Source organism: Benincasa hispida, chromosome 10 (genome assembly GCF_027475165.1).
Source record: "Benincasa hispida cultivar pf3 chromosome 10, pf3_genome.v1.1, whole genome shotgun sequence".
NCBI lineage: Eukaryota > Viridiplantae > Streptophyta > Magnoliopsida > Cucurbitales > Cucurbitaceae > Benincasa > Benincasa hispida.
In genome coordinates this window covers 6649120-6671613 of record NC_143487.1, presented here as the reverse complement: position 1 = coordinate 6671613, position 22494 = coordinate 6649120, and the positions used below count along the sequence as shown (strand labels likewise).

Genomic DNA, 22494 nt, shown 5'->3' with positions numbered 1-22494 from the left:
CGTCGATCTTCTTTCCGTGTCCGTCGATCTCCTTCACGTCGTCACTCGTCTGTGTCCGTCGATCTCTTTCACGTCGTCGATCCAGTTCTCTTCCGTGTCCGTGAGAGAAGTAAGAATACATATATTTTGTTCTCAACCTGCTGTTGACTTTATTGGAAGTAAAGTTGTGTACAAGTAAGCTTGGTTTTATGTTGAATCATTTGGCGATGGATTTATGCTTTTGTTTTTGTTGACGCATATTGTTTTCTACCGCGAGCAATTACTTTGTTTTCAATTTAATTCATTGGCCATTTTCTTTTGTTCTAGCTCCCTAATTAAATCTGGGTTTTATCAATCCAGTTATACCTTTTTAGAAATTTGTTTGCAGTCTGGACTGATTGAGTTGGACTGCCAGCAGGTTTTATTGCTTGTCATCTTTGTTGTTTTTAATTCTTGTTACATGCACATATTATGTGTTGCGAAATGAAAAACGGTGTTGCTCCATGTAGGTGTCTCTTTTTTGTTTTGTCCCTTTAAACTGTTCCAGAATTTGAAACATGTCAGCATTCGTCGTTAGTTCCATTTTTTCCCTTTGAAGTTTTCTTGATTGGGTCAGGTGCTGAAGAGTTGACTTGTTATGTTCTGCGTTTGGTTCCCAAAGTAATTCTAGAGTTACACTGCATGATTGTGTAGATACTTCTTGATTTATATAGCACGTTCGCTAACTTTTTTATTTAGTTTAAGTCTAACCGATGAAGAGTTAACTTGTTATGTTCATCTACACTCTGTTTCCAAAGAAATTCCGAAGTTAGGGTGTATGATTGTATGGATACTTCTTGAATTGAATAGCAGTTCTGCTAATTTTTTGAATTATGATAAAGTCTGCCCATGGTTTGGGGAACACAATATTTATTTTTGAAAACAAAATAGCATTATCATGTCTCCTTGCTCTCTCTCTGTTTCTTAGCTGATATCATGTTAGAAATGGACACAAGAATATCAATCAAATGCAACCAGTTCTTTGGTTTGGAAGGATGAATGAATAAAATATAACCTGCTTGGTTCCTCAGCATATAATGTTACCTTAGTACCTCCACATTATGAACAACCTTTTAAAAGTCTAAAGGTAGCCTTGAAGCTTTTCCTCTCAAAGAGGTGAAGTGTATAAGGATTAAGCCTCAAAATTATAAACATTTTAAAAATTCGAATTTGGCATGACTAAGTATTCCCAAACTCAACAGCCACTTAAAGTATAAAAGAATCACCCCCGAGCCACTTCAAAAATTATAACTTGTAAGAGGATACCTATAACCTTACCACTATTAATAAGATTGACTTATGCTATAAATTTTGTCTTCAATTCTTTTTAAGTCTCAATAACTAATATAGTAATAGTTCAAATTGTTAACTCAAACTTTTATATTTTTTAAGGAGGCATATTCATATTATTCTTCTACATTACATGCGTGTGGAGACTTTATGTCTTAATACGTTTTTGTGGAGGCGTAAGCCTCTCAAACCTTTCATGAGAGGTCTGAGGCTCTTATAGTTAAAGGAGGCGTAAATCTAGAGCCTTGTCTTGAGACAAGCCTTAGGGAATAAGTTACTATAGTCTTTTAAAAGATTGATATTGAATAGGTTTCCAATGTTCCTTGGGAAAGTGTTGCATTGTAGGCTTATAAATTCTTTCTATTGTATGGTGTTTCTTAAAATTCAAGAGAGGCATGTAAATTGAAGTAAATGTCAAAGCCTTAAAAAAAGGACTGATGTTCCTGCAAATGCATACTTCCTAATTTTCTTAATTTGTTTCACTTTCAGGTGGAATCAATTTTAGACAAAGAGAATTTCTCATTGGAAGAGCTTCTTGACGAAGAAGAAATAATCCAATAATGCAAAGCCCTCAACAGTCGTTTAGTTAACTTGTAGGACACTTTCTCCATTATATCATTTGCTTGTCTATTACTACTGATCTGATTCTTTTTGCTATCATATATGGTCTATTTCAATATTGTTCAATGTCCTCGTCTTATGAGCTTGGGTGTTAGAATTGTATCATGTATGATTAATATGAGTAGGAATAGGTCTTTATGATTCACCCATATATTTTAACAGACAATTCTTTTTGCCTTCAGTCTACGGGACAGAGCCCAGGTGGAACAACTGTTGCGCTACATTGTTGAAAAACCTCCAGAGGATGTTGAAAGCAAATGGGCATTCAAGTAATATTTTTTTCTAATTATTTACCCCAACACTGCATGCACCACTCAGATTTTTCTTTGTACACTATGCATTCGAACTGTTTTATTGATTACTAATTATGAATTAGGTTCCCATTTATTGCTTATGAGATCTTTACTTGTGAAATTGATGTTATCTTGAAGACTCTGGTAGAGGAGCAAAAGGTACATGCTCATAGTTCTTTTATGTTTTTTGCTTTTGTTGTGTTGATTATCTAATTGATGATATAGTTGTTGTGTTTAACATAAACAATAACATCATAATCTTTACTTTTGACTACAACTAATGGACATGCTTTTCTCCTTCTTGAAACCAGACCGACCTCATAGTGCTTTGTTAACTGGTTATTTCAGCAAGGTACCTTTAAATTTTATTGTATAAATGAATTAATCTCATTCTCTTAAATTTTGTTTTAAGTTCTAGGTTATCACATGGATTTTTTTTTTTTGGTTTGGATTGGATTGGGGGAACTTTACATTTTCCTGAAGGGAGTAGTTTTGTATCTTGTAACTTCTCACTATTTTAATAAAAGGTTGTTTATTTTCAAATAAATTAGGTAATCATATGCCTCACGGAAGACAGTTCCACTTATGCACTATGTCTAGGTATGTCAATCTATAAAAGATAACGTCAGATAATACTTACAGCTTACTGAGGTTGATGGTTGTAGGATGCTATAATCTTACCAACATACAGCTGCGTTTTAGTAAAAATTTTTCTTTGAGACTTCTTTGTTCTACGGTTTAGCAATTAAACTGCCATCTCATGCATTCCCCCCTTTTGCAGGCTCATAGAGATGTACTGCGCCAATTAGTTGATTTAATTGGAATTACATCTATTATGGAGGTAATGTGGGCCTTTGAAGGCTTCCCTATAAAAAATACTTTAAATGCTGCTTAGTTTGCACTCTAATAAGAAATGGAGTTTTCTCTGTAGGTTTTGGTGCGACTTGTTGGTGCTGATGATTACATCTATCCAAATTTTATTGATGTGATGCAATGGTTGTCTAAGAGTGATATGCTGGAAATGATTGTTGATAAGCTGAGTCCATGTGTGCGTGACAAATTAAAGTTTCATTAATATTTGGCCTTTTATATGTTTATATAAATGTGATTATGGTTATAATATTAATTTTTCTCCTCGGATCAGAGTCTGCCTGAGGTTCATGCAAATGCAGCAGAAACATTATGTGTTATAACCCATAATGCCCCATCTGTTCTTACTGCCAAACTATCTAGCTCCAAGTTGACCAAGAACCGCTTCTTTATTTTTCAGTTTTTATGGTAGTATGTAGATAAGTCATCATTGTTTTGACTTATCAATCACTTTTTATGCAGTTTTGTTGCAAGGATATTTGATCATGCGTTGAAAGATTCACATTCAAAGTCTGGCCTTGTGCATTCACTTTGTTTATGCATTTCTTTGTTAGATCCAAAAAGATCATCAGTGTATTCTCCTTTGTTTCACTCTTTCCGAAATCAACATATGTATGAATGTTCAGTTCTTGTTGATGACTGTTGGTGCAATGCTCCCTAAACTTGGTTAGTGTATGATGCTAGTTTCATTTATTTGATGGTGCCTTAGTTCACACTTGGCTAGATGTATAAAAGAAACCATAGAAGGCATACAACTATCAATATTAGGTTAATAATCATCAAAGTTTCAAAGAAATATTTAATCATTATTGATCTGATATTGATAGGTGTGTGCGCTTTGTGGTTTCTCTTATACATCTAGCCCATTGATTTGGCATGCATGTACACAACAGGAAAGCAGCATTGTGAGTAGCACTATGAATACATCAGCTTGGTCTCCATAATTGCAAATATTTGATTTACTTGTGGGAAGTAAAATTCTTCTATTAGTTTCTGATAGCACTTGTCTTACAGGTGATTTGTTAAAACTCTTAAACTTGTCATCTGATGATAAAGTATTACCTACAACATATGGAGAATTACGGCCTCCTCTTGGAAAACATCGTTTGAAGGTATGTGCTTAATTTGTGTTGTATAAATTTATATGTTCAAGGTATGGCTCTCTGCTAGAAGTTAGGTTTAAGAGAATTTTGTTTTAGAACTTGATATTGTTCTTGTGTGTTGTGATGTGTTTTTTCTTGACTCATATCCTAACTTTAATTTTGCTTCTTTGCAATAAACTTTCAGGAATTATCGACATGGATTTGATTACCATGGGAGTATCGGCAAGCGAAAGGATGCGAAGGGAGAGTTTATTATCGGCTTGTAACATTATTATGGAGAAAATGCAACTTGGAGGACCCTCCATGCGCCTGGCCGAGGTCTACTGCTAACTTTTACTGTGTGTAGTAACTTTACTTTTTAAGTCGAAGTTAAATTCTAAATCTTTCCAATCCTTCTGTAGTTGTTGGATGAGCGGAAGATGAAGAACCCTGATAATGAAGTCCATCTCAACAACGTATATTACACCTCTTAATCTCTCAAACCCTCCCAAATTTGTAGATAAATAAAATTGTGTTGCCTTTACACGGAAGATTCTGTTGCCTTTGTAAAATCATAATCTTTGTATTACTTGTAATTTGTGTTTTCAAGGCTTGAATTATTGTACGTCTTTTAAATTATAATTCTATAGCAGAATTTGTGGATTAAATGTAATAGATTTACAATCCATACATAAATAATATGTCATAGTCATAGCGTTCAATGATAATGTATCATGTTATATTTTTTAATCGAAAAAATGAATTTGGCAAGGGAACTTTAAAAAACGGACAATAATTGATAAAATGGATAGATTCGGACTTCAATGTCCGTTAAGAATTAAAAAAAAAAAAAAAACAGGTTTTAATGTCGGTTGCAACCGACATTAAAGGGCTTTAATAACACTATCTTTAATGTCGGTTGCCAACCGACATTAAAGCCCGAATTTCTTCTAGTGAGATCTTTTACTGGAAAAGGAAAAGGTCTCAGAGCCGAAGTACCCTTAAAGCTCGTACATTCGGACCTTTGTGGACCAATGAATGTCAAGGCTCAAGGTGGGTATGAATATTTCATCAGTTTTATTAATGATTATTCAAGGTATGGTCATATTTACCTGTTTCATCACAAGTCTGATTCTCTTGAAAAGTTCAAAGAATATAAGGCTGAAGTTGAGAATGAATTAGGTAAAACAATAAAGACACTTCGATCAGATCGAGGTGGAGAGTATATGGACATACGATTCTAAGACTATTTGATAGAAAACGGGATCCAGTCACAACTCTCTACACTTAGTATGCCTCAGCAGAACAGTGTATCAGAAAGAAGAAACCGAACCTTATTAGATATGGTTCACTCTATGATGAACTATGTTCAATTGCCTGATTCCTTTTGGGGATATGCAATTGAATTTGTTGTCCATATTTTGAACAATGTTCCCTCTAAAAGTATTTCAGAAACACCTTATGAGCCATGGAAAGGGCGTAAAAGTAGTTTACGTCACTTTAGAATTTGGGGTTGCCCAGCACATGTGTTAGTACAAAATCCTAAGAAATTGGAACATCGTTCAAGTTATGCCTATTTGTAGGTTATCTAAAGGAAACAAGGGGTGGTCTGTTTTATCATCCTCAAGAAAACAAGGTATTTGTATCAACAAATGTCACATTCCTAGAGGAAGGCCACATTAGAAATCATCAACCAAGTAGTAAAATAGTGTTGAAAGAAATTTCAAAAGACGCTACAGATAGAGCTAGTTCATCTACTAAAGTAGTAAATAAAACTAGTACATCTAATCAGTCACATCCTTCTCAAGAGTTGAGAATGCCTCGACGTAGTGGGAGAGTTGTTCATCAACCTGACCGTTACTTGGGTTTAACAGAAACACAAGTCATCATACCTAATGACGGCATAGAGGATACATCGACCTATAAACAGCGATGAAAGATGTGGACTGTGATCAGTGGGTCAAAGCCATGGACCTCGAAATGGAGTCTATGTACTTCAATTCTGTCTGGAAACTTGTAGATCAACCAAATCATGTAAAACCAATTGGTTGTAAGTGGATCTACAAGAGAAAACGAAACCAAACTGGTAAAGTACAGACTTTTAAGGCTCGACTTGTGGTAAAAGGATTATACCCAGAAAGAGGGAGTGGACTATTAAGAAACTTTCTCTCCCGTTGCCATGCTTAGGTCGATTAGAATACTCTTATCCATTGTCACCTTTTATGACTATGAAATTTAGCAGATGGATGTCAAGACAGCCTTTCTAAATGGTGATCTTGAAGAGAGTATCTATATGGCTCAACCAGCGAGGTTTATTGCACAGGGTCAAGAACAAAAGATTTGTAAGCTTCAAAAATCCATTTATGGATTTAAACAAGCTTCTAGATCTTGGAATATAAGATTTGATACTGCGATCAAATCTTATGGCTTTGAATATAATGTTGACGAGCCTTGTGTTTACAAGAAGATCGTCAATTCTACTATAGCATTCTTAATTTTATATGTTGATATTCTACTCATTGGGAATGATGTAGAATATCTTACTGACATTAAACAATGGCTAGATACACAATTCCAAATGAAAGATTTAAGAAATGCATAGTATATTCTTGGGATCTAAATTGTTCGAAATCGCAAGAATAGAACACTAGCCATGTCTCAAGCATCTTATATACAAAATGTTGTCTAGATATAAAATGCAGAATTCCAAAAAGGGTCTGTTGCCTTTCAGACATAGAATTCATCTATCAAAAGGACAATGTCCTAAGATACCTCAAAAAGTTGAGGATATGAGAAATATTCCCTATGCCTCCACAGTTGGAAGCCTGATGTATGCAATGTTATGTACTAGACCTGACATATGCTACTCAGTAGGGATCGTTAGTAGATACCAGTCTAATCCTGGACGTGATCATTGGACTGTCGTTAAGAATATCTTAATGTATCTCAGGAGAACTAGAGACTACATGCTCGTGTATAGTGCTAAGGATCTGATCCTTACTGGATACACTGACTCTGATTTCCAAACTGATAAAGATGCTAGAAAGTCTACATTTGAATCAGTGTTCACTCTTAACGAAGGAGCAGTAGTGTGGAGAAGCGTAAAACAGACCTGTATAGCTAACTCCACAATGGAAGCTAAATACGTAGCTGCTTGTGAAGCAGTAAAAGTATGGCTGAAGAAATTCTTGACAGATTTCGAAGTTGTTCCAAATATGCATCTACCTATCACCTTGTATTGTGACAACAGGTGTGCAGTTGCAAATTCAAAAGAACCTCGAAGCCATAAACGGGGAAAGCACATCGAACACAAGTACCACCTTATCCAGGAAATCGTACATTGTGACCCAGATACCTTCTGAGCAAAACATTGCTGATCCTTTTACAAAAACCCTCACGGCTAAAGTATTTTAGGGTCACCTACAGAGTTTAGGTCTACAGTGTTTCTAAACTAGGACAAGTGGGAGATTGTGTTCGGCATGAATGCCCTAGTTTATTGTATTCATATGTTTATTGTACTCATATGTAATATTAAATTCTCACAGTTAAATTCAGCATCGTTTGATCCTACTAGGAGTTTTAGTCCAAGTGGGAGTTTGTTGGATTTTATGTCCTAAAACTCGTAGTTTGTAATATCATATTCTTGTTCAATAAAGCTGTTATTGAAAATCTTTAGTAAATTTAAATTCTATATTCATGAATCCAATAAACTAAGATTCCGAGGCTATTAAGTTTAAGTTTGAACTTTATGTAGTGACATAAATGTGGATTAAGTTCAAATATATATAGCCAAAATGATCTATAGTATATGAATAAGGTTGGACGCCTTATTCTGGGGACACTATGGATGCGGCCCATTTTGTAGTTAATACAAACAATGTGATCCTAAACCGTTCATGTGGAGACATGAAAATATGGGCATCCTATGTAAAGAGTTTACATAAGACTGAATCATGAAATAGTCACTTTTTACGTTTTAAATACTGTTTAATGTATAAAACTGACTATTTCGTTAATTGATAACCTAGGTAACTTAATCTTAATCCTGAGCTAACTATAAACTTCTGTTCACTCGGAATTATCCTTAGATATGCATAGGTGAGGGCAATTCATTATCGTTGGTCCAATAAGCCTCCCATTTCAGAGGTAAGATCAGGTGGATAGCTGGGAACATAGGGTGCAAGACGGAATTCACTCCTACCCGTTATAGGGATAGTAGATAGGTCGTTCCCTTTTGTATTGAATCCAGGTCTTGAACAAGGGGCCCCATCCTCTCATTGGCCCAAGAGGGATTCGGTTTATAGGTTGGACCTTAAACCAATTGTTCATTAGAGGATCAGTGGAACTTAAGGAATAATATGTAGTCTCGGGGGTAAAACGGTTTTATGACCCAGCCGAGATTATGAACAACCTGTGAAGAATTAGCTTACTAATCATGGTTATATCATATGAACATAAATATATCTAAAGTGAGGGGAGTGCAACTATGGGACTATAGTGGAATGACCCGTGAGTTAACAATTGTTGATTAGTTCCATCTAAAGAGTTTAGCCAGCTAATCTCGAATCGTTGGAGCCCATGATCTATAGGTCCATTAGGTTCCCCTACTAGCTCATATGGAATAAACTTAGAACAGTATGATAAAATAGTTCGAATTGTTCAAATTAGGTGAAGAGAGAGAAACCGACAAGTATATGTGATATAGTGGTCGTTTTTCAGTTTAGAGATACAACTTTAATATTTAAATGTGATTTAAATATCAAGAATATGAATACATTCATATTCGGAAGCTCGGAAATAATGGAAATGGTCAAAGATATAAAAAGCAAAGAGTTGACTTTTGACTTTGAAAAGTCAAACTTTGACCGACCTTATATTCAAATGTGATTTGAATTTCGAGAAAATAAATGCGGATTCATGCTCGGGAGGTTAAAATTAGTCAACACGGGAAAAATCATAAAAAGTCAAATGTTGACTTTTTGGTCAAAGTTTGACTTTGATCAAATGACTATTTTGCCATTTGACTAAAGTTATGGGAAAATTCAAACTTTTATTGGATAATTCCACTAACAAAATAGTGTGCTAGGTGTTGGATTATAGTGGAGACATTAAGCCCACTTAGATAGTGGATTCCAGGTGTTGGGTTTTTATAAAGTTATTTCATGCAATTTTGCATGGCTCTTTTCTATAAATATGGGTTTGTCATTTTGGATTAAAAACTTTTGGACATTTTGTAAAAATTAGTTTTTAAAAATTGGGTTAAAAAAATCCAAACCCAACCCAAATTTCACTCTACTATTTCCATCTCTTTTTCTCTCTCTCGGGTTCTTCATCCATCGGGTCCCACAACCGGTTCTGAGTCCAAAGGATAGTAGATAAGCTCTAGTGATTGTCAGGTTCGTGTTCGAGCGGAGATAGACAAGTTTCGGGAGCTTCAAAGCTAATGTTTCTATAAAAAAAACCCTAATTAACTAATTTAGGATTGTATGTTTAATTTATGCAAATTAGAGTAAAATTGATTCTCAGTTCCACTGCGCATGTCTACTTTTCCATCAGAATGAATGTTGCGTAGATGTTAGTTATAGGTTTCATTCCCTCATTAATTTTATAATGGTTATACTATTAATGACTTAGACTTAAAACCTATAATGAAGAGTTGCATGCAAACATAGGTCAAAAATTGATTTTAAAAGATTAAAATTGTAGCAAATGTATCTATAATGGTAGGTCAGTTCTGTCTAGGTTAGGGTATTTATACTAACGAAAACGGAACACCCCTACTTGGGAACTAACCTGGAAGGTGAATTAGATAAATTTATTACAAGCATGCAATGACTGATTAATGTTTATTAAAATGTTTAATGAACATAAATCAACATTATTAAACTATCCAATATAATTGTTATATTGGGCCAAGTTAACAATCCACTTAGATAAATTTATTAGCCTAATTTACCTAAGAAATGAACCTTCTTTTATAAAATACTCAGTGGGAGGAAAATGATGTATATAATACTTTAATTTCCTTTTCACGTTCCTCCCTAAATAGTTCATACTGTGAGATTTATGCTCGGCCTCAAGGCATATTTGCTTGTGTCCCCCTATGATTGGTGTTTGCATAGGTCAATACCAAAGTGAATGGAGAGAGTGTTTATAGTAAACGGGCGAGGGAAGTGTGTGTTTATAGTAAACGGGCGAGGGAAGTGTGTCAACATATCCCACAGTCTCCTTCAATGGTTTGCAGTAAACTTTCATGCTCGGTCTCAAGATACCTTTGCTTGTGTCCCCCTACGGATGGTGTTTGCATGAAATTTTACACAAACTTAAGAAATGGATAGGATTGCTTTAGTTTTTGTACCAATCGATTTTCCCTACAGTTGGCTCATTGGGGCAAAACTCTATAATTTAAAATTAAGTATTATACTTGCAACAAATTGTTAAGTAAGTCAATGGTTTCTTGACCAAAATATGGTAACTAGATGTTATAAGAATAAAGAGTTATTCTAGTGTAACATTTAGTTGAGAATGTCTCGATCCAGTGAAGGAATGACTGACTGCCCAACGATGGTTTTTATTCTGACTCATTGGAGTATCATAGCAATAGAAATTTTACATTTATATGAATGGGATTCATATTCAAATTCATGGATTTGTCTTTAAATTTCTTTGTTGAATTAGAATGGATAATAGATTGCATATAGTCGATTAACACTTTTTACATAATTCAAAGTTACGTCTTTTTCTCTAAAATTTTTAATAATTGATATAAGTAAAAGGTTTTGATGAATATATTACATTGAAAATCTCATCAACACATAATAGCAATGTAATTTTATCTGTTAATTTGGAAAATATTTTCAAAAGAATTATTGTCATTTCATGAAGTGTTCATGAATATACTTTACAGCAATGGCTTATTATAATTGTCTACATAATTTATGATGTGTTTAGATAGAAATATGACAAAACATATTGGATGTTGGAGTCATGAAAAGCTAAATGACCTACAAAGTTAAGTATCATCGGGGTTCCAAGAAAATTATAATGACTAGAGCTAATGAGAAAAAAGTTTTCTAATTAGTTTGAGATGTCAGTTGTTGAGTGATTTTGGAAATGTCTCAAAACGAAGAAAAATGAGAACAAGTAAATCTAATTTACAAATTCATGGTGGAAAATACATATTCACACCTTAATAGTTGAATAATGATTCACTATCGCCATTTTTCTTATTACGATTAGATTGTAAATCTTGGCGAATACTTATTTAAGTGGAATAGTTCTACTAATTGGCAATAGAAAGTTCATTTCAACTAAAGTAAAGGGAAGCATTAAAATATTATTTAATTTTACTATGATTCTTTTATCACCATAAGAGAAATTCCATTTCTCCAAGCTTTATTACTAAATATTCCATGGTGTATGAATAGTTAGCGATAAGGCATGTTTTTTCAAAAGTCATTTTTGAAAACATGTTCAGCTTTAATTATATGCATTTTGTGCATTAAAATTTAATGATATTTATTTATGCTGAGTATTGTGCTTTTATCACCATGAGAGACATTCAATTTCTCCAAGGAAAATTACTAAAATATTTCATAACGTATGAATAATTTTGGTTATTAAACATGTTTTCGAAAGTTGTTTTGAAAATATGTTCAACATTAAATATGCATATTCTTGTGCGTTAGAAGTAAAACGGCTGTAAGGATTAATGAATCTCGAAATAAAGATAAATTCTATTCTCCTGAAGGATACATGACTTTGGTTTTTAGAAATGACAGTTATAGGTAATTCTCTGAGAGTTAGAGTTAAATTATTACACCTGTCAAAATTCTTGTTTCTCATGCAGGTGTGTCATTGAGCCTTATTAGTTAAGATTATTTAGTCAATGTGAGACTTTCTTTCTTTGACCCAGGTGGTCCTATGTTAGAAAGCATAAGTCTGATTTCATAGATAATCCATTAATATGATCGATGAGTATTTATAAATAAATGTATCTTATTCTAATGCAACTCAGGTCTTATTTTCTTTGAAATGTTCAAGAAAAATTAGACTAAATTTTAAATCATTTAGGCAAACGTATTGTGACATTATGATATGATCATAATTAGTATCAGATATTTGATGTATTAAGCCTAATTGACAAAGATGAGATGAGATCTTGACTTGGAGCATTCAATACAATTTGGGTAAAATTATGATGCAGTAGGAGAAATATGGTTTTGTTCAACTTAGTACATTTTATGTTCTTTGTTGAACTAAGTCCTAATAATATTTTTTAAAAAAATTATACTGATGTATGACTCATGTGATATAGATTGCATTATTTTGAACATTATTTCTGCCAACATGTATGTGAAACATTGTTGTATTATGGAAGTGTTATAAAACTTGTTTATGACATTTTAGGTTTTGGATAAGTTGAGACACTTGTGTCAGAACAAACTTTTACTGAAATAAATGTTCAAAAGATGCCTAAGTAGTCTTTTGGACATTCCAAAGTAAAATGATGTGTTTTGTTAGGGTTGGCAAAATTTCTCGTGGGGCCTGGCCTCGATCCAGGTGGAGAATCTCCGATTTGATCGGTGATGGGGTCAAACCGAGAACCTCTTTACGGTCCCCGAACCGGAGATAGGGTGGAGATAGAAAGGGTATCCCCGTCCCGTCTCCAACCTTGACCCTACCCCGATTAAATTTTTAATATATATATATATATATTAGGTATTTTAAGTTTTTACATTTAGCCCAATCTAAGCTCAACTAAAGTGTTCAAGCCCAAACCAAAGAGAATTTTAGATTTTTTTTTTTTTAAAAAAAAAGGTCCCTACGGAGAAATAAAAGGAGAAACGGAGAACGGGTCCCGGGGGACCCGTTCCCCTAATAAGGAATCCATACCCATATCCCTGCCTTCAAATGGTAAGGATGGGTGTAAATTCCCCCATCAGGGACAGGAACAGGAAACCCCTCCCCGCCCTGCCTCGCCCCGTTGCCAACCCTGTGTTTGTGTGATAAATACTAATTCATTTGAAAATTTTATAGAGTATAGCCTATGTTGATAAATTTATTTCAAGTAACACCAGGTAATAGTTAACAAGTGTTGTTAACCATTTGTTTCATTTGATCGTCAATTTCTAATTTTCAAATAGATAAAGTTTTCATCGTGGTAGGAAAGTTATGAGATAACTCGACCTTTGCAAAGACTTACTTGAATTCGTTATTATCATATAAGATGACAAAATGAAAACTTATGAATTTTTCAGTAGTGGGAGAGCCATGCAGTGACTTAACCTATGCTATGATTTATTGGAAGTCAAAACTGTCATATTAAATGACAAGTATTGAAAGAAATTGACAAGAAGAGAAATGTTGTTAAAGTCATAAATATGAGATGAAGTATTGTACTTAATCTCAATCAACCTTTTGTAGACTTTCATTGATAGGGCAACCTTAAAGGATACGCATGGGTCTATAAAAAGGAAGCTTGAAAATGCGATATACAAAGATAGAGATTTTCAAAGTAAGACTCTTGGCATTAGATGAAAATTCATACTAGAGTTGTTGAGTGAAAATGGACTATAACTTAATTTTCTGTCTAGTTTTACATCAGAGTCTTCGTGGATTCATTGTTGCATATGAGATATGTAAAAATTAATACCTTCTTTTATGAAAAGGAGTTCAAAGCATCTATATAATTTCAAGAAATTTTTTTGATATAGTATCATAATCAATGACTTTAAGCGATGGGTATTCTTGTATAGATAAGAAAATGAAACGTGGATATTTATCTATTCTATATTGATATTTGCTCATTATGAATGAAGTAAAAATTAATGTACAAGTTTTAACTGTTTAACTAATTTCAAATAGTTCATTTGAAGTGATTTTATATATTAAAAGTCCACATATAGATGTTTAGGACATGTGTTTTAATTTTTCTCATGTATCTTACGTTTATAAAGTAGTTGTTTAATGTTCGATGTGGTTGCTAAAGATGAAATGGTAATGTACCAATCTACAATGATGTTGATATGTCTAAGGAAAATATTTCCTAAGGCACCTCAAATGTTGAAGGGATTATCAATTTTATATGAGACTTCATTAACATTTAATATACAATTGGTTGGTTTAATCAGGGAATTCGATGGTATGACCATTAAGTATTGAAAACTAAAACTTACAAATAATGAAATTTTAGTGTATATAATTTAATATTTTATTTTTTACGAGTTACACTATTTCATAATGGATTTAGAGAATATTTTATCCTATGAGAGGCAATATTTTGCTTCTGAAGCAATAATTTGCCTATGCTTAAGGTGTCTTAAGATATTTGAAAATTGTTTCAGATATAACTTAATCTATTCACTTTATGCTATAACATGATTCAAGGATTAGGTTGGAGACCATATGTAAGCATCTAGTGGAAGGAATAACATGGAATGTAGGTACATCTTGTTGGTGAACAAATGGTTCATATTGACATAACTGTTTGTATTATATAAAAAGATTTTCTAGACTAAGTGTGGGAGGATCTCCTAAACTGTTTAGGACGACAAGACATGCCTCTAGTGTGCTAGGGCAAGTGGGAGAGTATATAGGGCATAGTGTATGCCCCTAGGATACATGTCTCACCAACTCATATTTTCCCAACTTTAGTGCAAGTGAGAAATTGTTGGAGTATATGCCCTAAAGCCTCGTAGTTTTATGTTAGTTGAATCAATGGTTGATTAATTTTATATTACTTGTGCAATAATCCATTAATCGAATATCCAAAGTTATCTAATGTAACTTAAACATGTATACGGAGACATACAAATTGGTCATGTTTAAGTGATAATCTAAATGGTCTGTAGTATATGAATAAGGTTAGGTGTCTTATCCTAGTAAAACAAGTGATACGACCCGCTTTGTAGTTGTTATAATTATTGTAAAGTACTACAAATGATCTGATCTTGATCATTTTTATAGAGACATGTGAGCGGAAGTATCTTATACAAAAGAGTTTGTAGAAAGATCGGACCATGAAATGTTAAGTCTATCTTTATAACGTCGTTGCTAGAAAAGACTTACATTACACCAAGATGACCACAGGTGACTTGACCTTAATCCTGAGTGAGTTGTGAACTCCTGCCTATGAGGGCGATCCTTTGATTTGTATGGGTGAGAGTGACCAGATTCGCTGATTGGATAAGCATATCATTTTAGAGATTCGTCTGATTGAGGAGCTGAGAACACAGCTACACAAAAAGAAATTCATTCTTTCCCTATAGTTAGGGTAAGAAGATAAATTACTCTATTAAGGGCTGATTCTAGGGCTGATTTGGTCATAGTTGAACTATGACTAGTTGTTCATTAGAATGATAGTGGTACTTAAGGAGTTAGATGTAACTACAGGGGTAAAACAGTAATTTGACCCAGTTGTACTTACTAGCAATTCATGAAGAGTCAACCCACTATTGATTGGTTATATCCAATGGACACAAAAATATATCTATTGTGCAAAGAGTTCAGCTGTCAGTCTTTAGTGGAGTGACCAACAATTAATGAATGTTGATTAATTTTGATTAAAAGAGTTTAATCAATTAATCTCATATCATTGGAGCTTCAATCTATAGGTTTATAAGGTCCTCTCATTAGCTCAACGAGGACTTATGAGAATCAAATTAATTTTGGTTTAATTTGAATTGTTCAAATTAATTAAAGAAAATTAATTGTATAAGATACAATTAAATAATGGATATTAGTACATTATATAATTTTATGAGAAATAAATATTTGAATATGATTCAAATATTAATTATATGAATATGATTCATATAAAATCCATATGTTAAAATTTAATGTGAATATGATTCATATTAAATTTATATAGTTTTATGAGAGAAATAAATATTTGAATATGATTCAAATATTAATTATGTGAATATAATTCACCTAAAAACTATATGTTATAATATGAATATGATTCATATTAAATTTATATAGTTTGTTGAGAGGAGCTATTATTTGAATATGACTCAAATATTAATTTACATTCGATACATATAAAAACTATAGGTTAAAATTAATATGAATGTGATTTATATTAATGCATGTGATTCTTTGAGAGAATAATAACATGGTTTATGTTAACCACTCCAAGTAAAGATGCATAAAGCGGAAGCTAACAAAATCATTAAGCACTCTAATTACACTTAGTTTGAGTACAAAGCATACTGAAAAACGGTTTCAATAGAAAGATGGTTTCATTTGCGTATATCTTTACTGATTTCCTCATGCTTCTTGCTTAATCCACGTAATTGAAACTCCAAATCTTTAGTAGACCACAAAGAAGAGCTTCTCTACTATTCTCAACTTTGGATTGAGTGATGGAAACTCTAAATTGAGATGGATTAAGTTGGGAATGGAGAGGTTTTAGAGTAAAATAGCTTTTTTTGCTGAAACTTTTTCAAAATTCAGATTTCATGAATCAATAATTTCATAAATTAAAGCTTTTTATCAAGCTCAAACATGCAAGTACTCACTTATTCAGCAATTTGACACTTTAAATTGCACGTAGTGAATGACCTAGATGTTGAATTATGGAATAACCCACTAAACCATTTGAAAACTTGGATAATTCCACTAAACACAATTTCAAATTTATTTAATTCAATTTTTTTCAACTTAATTAAACTAAACTAAAATTCAATTTCTAAAATTGAATTTTCTTAATCTGAAATGATTTAATTTAAATAATTAATTAAACAAATTTTATTAATTAATTTATTAATAATTTAATATCAAATATTAAATTAATAAAATACTTAATTCAAATATGAATCCTATTCATGCAATCAATATTTAAATATTTTAAACTCCAATTTTGTTTAATTTTAACAAAATTAAACGTCTAATTATATCAATATAATTATCCAAACCCTAAATTAAATTTTAACATTTCAAATTCAAACCTTGATTTTGAATTTGAACGCTTCAAATTCTCTCAACTTTCTAATCCAAGGTTTAATTTTAGACCTTATGGACCAGATCATGAGCTCCAATAATTTGAGATTAATTGGCTAATCTCTTTAAACCAAAATAATCAATATTCGTTAACTACCGAGACATACCACTATAACTAGATAGTTGCACTTCCCTCACTATAGATATATTTCTATCCACTTGATTTAACCATAATTAGTAAGTTGATCCTTCACAGGTCGTTCGTATATACAGTTAGGTAAAATCATTTTACCCCCATAGATACATTTTACTCCTTAAGCTCCCACTGATCCTCTATTAAACAATTGGTTCATAGTTCAATTAATAAACCATGTCCCTCTCGGCCATGAAAGGGTGGGGCCCCTTTGTTCAAGACCAAGATGAGGGCGGGACCCCTTTGTTCAAGACCAGGATTCAGTATTAAGGGAACAACCTATCTACTAACCCTAAAATGGGTAGGAGTGAATTCCATCTAGCAGGACTATGTCCCTAGTTACCTATCCAATTTTATCCCCAAAATACAAGGCTTGTTGAGCTATATTGTTGAACTACCTATGCAAATCAAAGGATAATTCCGAATAAACAAAAATTCATAGTTGACTTAAGATTAAGATCGACTTACCCTAAGTCGTTGAATTGAAATAGTTAATTTTAACAGTAAACGATCGTTATAAAGAAAAAATGACTATTTTGTGGTCCGGTCTTATGCAAACATCTATTTCATAGGACGACCTCACTCACATGTCTCTACATGAACGATTTTGGGATCACACCGTTTGTATCAGTATACAAAGTAGGTTGCATCCATAGTATCCCCAGGATGAGAGTGATCCTCTTTTATGAAGTATTCATACTATAGTCAATGATTCGTTTATTGGATTTTATAATATAATGCAATTTCAATAACATAAATGTTTCAACAATACTTTTTATTGATAAATAGAATATATTTTCATGATTAGGAACTGCAAGTTTTAGGACATTTCCAACAAAAAATTGTTAAGTTCCAACTAATACAAAGATGGTAAGTTTATGTATATATAAGACTATGGCAGAAAGCCCAAAAGGTAACGAAAAAAATCTTAAACATTATATAATATCCACAAAACATAAACCCCAAAATAAGATTACATTATCTCCACAAAACATAAGCATCAAAATAACATTATATAATATCCACAAAACATAAAACACAAAATACAAATTTACAACCTAACTATGTTCGTCGGAAGATTCATCTTGAACAAAAATCTCAAGATACCTACAAAATACAAATTTAACTAGTTTCAATACTACTAAATAATTAACTTTATATAAGTATATAAACTATGATTTAAAATTTAACTTAAACTTAAACATAACTATGCATTTACCCTTATACTAATAGCAAACTCAATATAAACTTGGGTTAAATTTAGTAACATTAATAATTTTACACACACCTTAATCTCAAACTCAATATACCATATACCAATATGAAAAATCACAATGCTCTAGTTTCCACACCCACAAAAAATCATTAGAGAAACGGAAATTTTTAGTACCTTGTTGATCACTTCCTTACATTTTATATGCCAACTTTTTTTTGTTCATACGAATCATATGCTTAAGTGAAAAAATAAAATCTTTGCATGTAGGTTGAAAGTTGAAATGTAAATTTTCCAATTTATCATTGCTTTGGTAAAGTGTCACATCTTTTTATTTTATCAGTATTAACAAAAAAAAAATAAACTCTAAAGTGAAACAAACAATTTCCAAAACTACGCTCATAATTGCAATAAATAAATAAGTTTGTATATGTTAACGTTTGTAGTTTACTATATCCTTCACCATTAGAATATGGAAGCAAGAAAACATAACAAATACAAAGATTTTCCAAACAATATACTGAATCCGAAGCCAAACAAAAAGAAACAGAACAATCGAACTGCCATTTTCCAAACCCCCGAAGTCGCAAAGCAAAGAAATGTAAAGAAAAAAACAATCCATTTCGTTAGAAAATATTCACACACGACTCACAACCCCCAAATCTAGTATAAGTAGGGAGTAAAAACCTCATCATGGCCAACGAGATTAACTTTCTCCTTCTTGAAGACAGATGTATCAAAATCGAACGAGGTTAAGTCGACGGAGACCATGCGAACACCCAAAGTTGAGCCGACGGCATTAGCACCACCAATACAAACAACTTTGAGAGCGTTGGATCCTAGGGAAGAGGAGGACAAAAACCCTAAGCTGGATGGAGGTAAAGGCTACAAAGCAGCAGCTTGTTTTAGGGTTTTGGTTGAGGAGGCTGAGATAGAGGAAGCGAAAGATTTGGTGGTGAAAAAAGAAAGGGGATGAGGTAGGCGGAGGAGTGGGTTTGTAGATCAGAAAGGGGGAAATGAAAATTTGGAGAGGGACGGCAGCCAAGGAAAAAATGAGAGGTTTTTAAAAACCCTATCCCAACATCTTTTCTAAGCATCGGCCAAAGTCAGTTCTCCCAACGGAATATTAATAAAGCGTCAGGAGACCCTTGCAAAGAAAAATTTGACTGTTTTTTCTAATCCCAATGCCTCCATCCATAGATAAGTGCTTTCTCTCGACACCCCAACCATAACGTCGGAAGAGGTGTACAATTGTTTTTCTAGACATTTTTAAGGTCAACAATCTAGGAAATGGCGTCGGCAACACTTCGAAAATGAGGCATTTGTTCTGGACAACATTGAAAATGCGCTTTTAAATAGACTTGGCCGTGAAGAAAATATCAATATAATGCCACAAAAACAGAGAGAATGAGAAAAACATTCAAATTTTATAACCATACCTTTAGAATTGGTGTCTGATAGATGAGATTTCGAATAAACTTTGGAGCTGAGAAATTTCTATCTTGGAAGCAAAAGAAAAGAAAAGTTGAAACAGAGGTTGGAGAAAAACATTCAAATTTTATAACCATACCTTTAGAATTGGTGTCTGATAAATGAGATTTCGATTAAACTTTGGAGTTGAGAAATTTCTATCTTGGAAGCAAAAGAAAAGAAAAGTCGAAATAGAGTGTTGGAGAAAAAGGGCTGAGAAATGTCTACCTCGGTTGAAGACAAGGGTTGAAGAAGAAGAGGAAAACTCTTAGAGCAGCCAAACCCTCCTCTCTTAGAGTTCCTACCGACAACGCTCCATTAAAACTCCATGGAAATTTTGCAAAGGGCGAGAAGAGAACCCCACAAAGCTTAATATTGGGAAGTAATTGGATTGGAGAAGGAATGGAGCATTAGGCTTAAGGGAAGAGGCTAAAACTTAAAAAATCTGTGGTTTAAGTACTTGGGCAGGGCAAACGAAAACTTTCATATGCTTCTTTTTTCCGCCTTTTTAGCATTTATTTTCCCTCCTTTTTTTTTCATGGATTTTTCATAGCCTATTTTATAAAATGTTGTCTACAAAGGCTATAAAAAAGGATCTTTCTTGTAATGTTCTTTCTCCCGACGACATCGAAAATGTCATCGAGAGAGCATATTTTCCCCGATGGTATTGGTAAAAAGGCTCTCCCAATGTTTTTTTTTTTTTTTTGGCATCGGGAAAAAGTTCTTCAAGAACATCCAAATTTCTTGTTGCGAAACCCATAATGACAAAGTTATCTATTATACAGTAAAAACCCAAGGTCATTCATGAGACTTGAATAGTATGTAATTGACATGCAAGTGGATAATGTTCAAGTAATAACCTAAATGATCTATAGTATATGGGGAAGGTGTAGGGTTGAAAACCCTAATTGCAACCGAAAACACAAAACCTAACTCGTTATCAATTTGGGTTTTCTGAAATACCCATACACTAGGCAATTCCAGAAAACTACAAAAACCAAAATAAACAAAAATTTATCCTACTGTAAAATAAGAACCTAGGTTAAGCATGCATAAAGGGAAAACAGAGAAAAGCTTTTTACTTTTGTAAAACCAAATCAAAAAACAATTTTTCAATTTGATTTTACGAAATCTACACAACCACAAATGCTTCCTTTCTACTTTTTGAGAAATCTTTGAAGCCTTTGGTTTATAGGAACTAAGTGAAATTAAGAATGAAGAAGGTGAAAGAAAAAAATGAGAGAAAAAGAATTCATAATTCTTCTATGAAAATCGCGTCTCCTATGCGATCAAGAAGCAATACTTTTGATCAATAGAGAGGTGAGAGAAAGAGCAACATGGGATCAACCACATTTCAGATAATTCCCCTACGTGGAAGTTATCTGATTAGTTAATTTAATTAATAATTAATTAAATCTAATTTAATTAATTGTTTCATTTAAATCATATTAAATGAAACATTTTTCACATAACCTATAGTTGTAATTCAATTAATTTAATTAAATCAAAGTAAATTAAATTAAATAATTATTTAATTCACCGATTAAATAACTACCAAATATTTAATTTAGTCTACAGTTGAATCACATTCAGCTGTATTTATCTCATAACCTATAGTTTTAATGTGCATCAAATACAAATTAGTTTTTAACCTATAGTTTTAATATGAATCTAATTTACATCAAATTGATATTTGAACTCCTTCAAATATGTAATTCTCCCATAGATTAACTTTGAATCATATCCAAAATTATATTTATATTATAAAGTTTAAATAAAATATAAACTTTATATTATAATGTATCATTATACATTATCTTATTTCCCTAAGTGAATTTGAACATTTCAAATTTAATTCAAAACAAAGTTACCTCGATTCCCTTTACGAGCTAGGAAAGGGACCTTATGGACCTACAGATCAGAAGCTCCAACAATATGAGATTAATTGGCTACACTTATTATTAATCAATATTCATTAACTATGGGTACACTCCATTAAAGACCCACAGTTGAACTCTTATCACTGCAGGTATATATCTGTATCTATGGATATAGACCAATGACAGCAAGTTAGTCCTTCACGAGTATTCGTAACACCACCTGGGTCAAATTACCATTTTACCCCTGGATTACCTTTGTATCCTTAAGTACCAATGCTTCTCTAATGAACAACCTGTTTTCGTCCAACCATTAAACAGAAATCTCTCTCGAGCTAGTGAGAAGGTAAAGCCCTTTGTTCAAGTCCTGGAGATACCACTTAAAGAAACACTCATCTACTTACCCTAAAGTCGGGAAAAAGCGAAATCCATATTGTATTATTATGTTTTTAGCTCCCCATTCGGTCTTGTCCCTAAAATGGTAGGCTTATTGAGTTGAAAAACTGGCCACTCTCACCTATACAAATCAAAGGACAATCCTTCATGAGCAAAAGTTCATAATACACTTAGGATAAGACTAAGTTGCCTAGGTCATCTCATTGAAATAGAAACCTAACTAGTC

The 22494-nt window shown here is 32.9% G+C and overlaps 1 long non-coding RNA gene and 1 pseudogene across 2 annotated transcripts; one reads left to right on the top strand and one right to left on the bottom strand.

Moving 5' to 3' along the window:
- The first annotated feature begins 462 nt into the window (after positions 1-462).
- On the top strand, positions 463-4668 carry LOC120088905 (uncharacterized; annotated as a pseudogene).
- Positions 4669-18226: 13558 nt separating this feature from the next.
- LOC120087958 (uncharacterized) lies at positions 18227-20609 on the bottom strand. Of its 2 annotated transcripts, XR_005484738.2 has the most exons (3): positions 19965-20480; positions 19213-19852; positions 18227-18419 (listed from the first exon to the last, which is right to left on the bottom strand). It is a non-coding gene; the product is annotated as an uncharacterized LOC120087958 (long non-coding RNA). The 2 variants fall into 2 exon arrangements; XR_016523711.1 differs by having other exon boundaries at positions 19213-20609.
- Positions 20610-22494: the final 1885 nt, after the last annotated feature.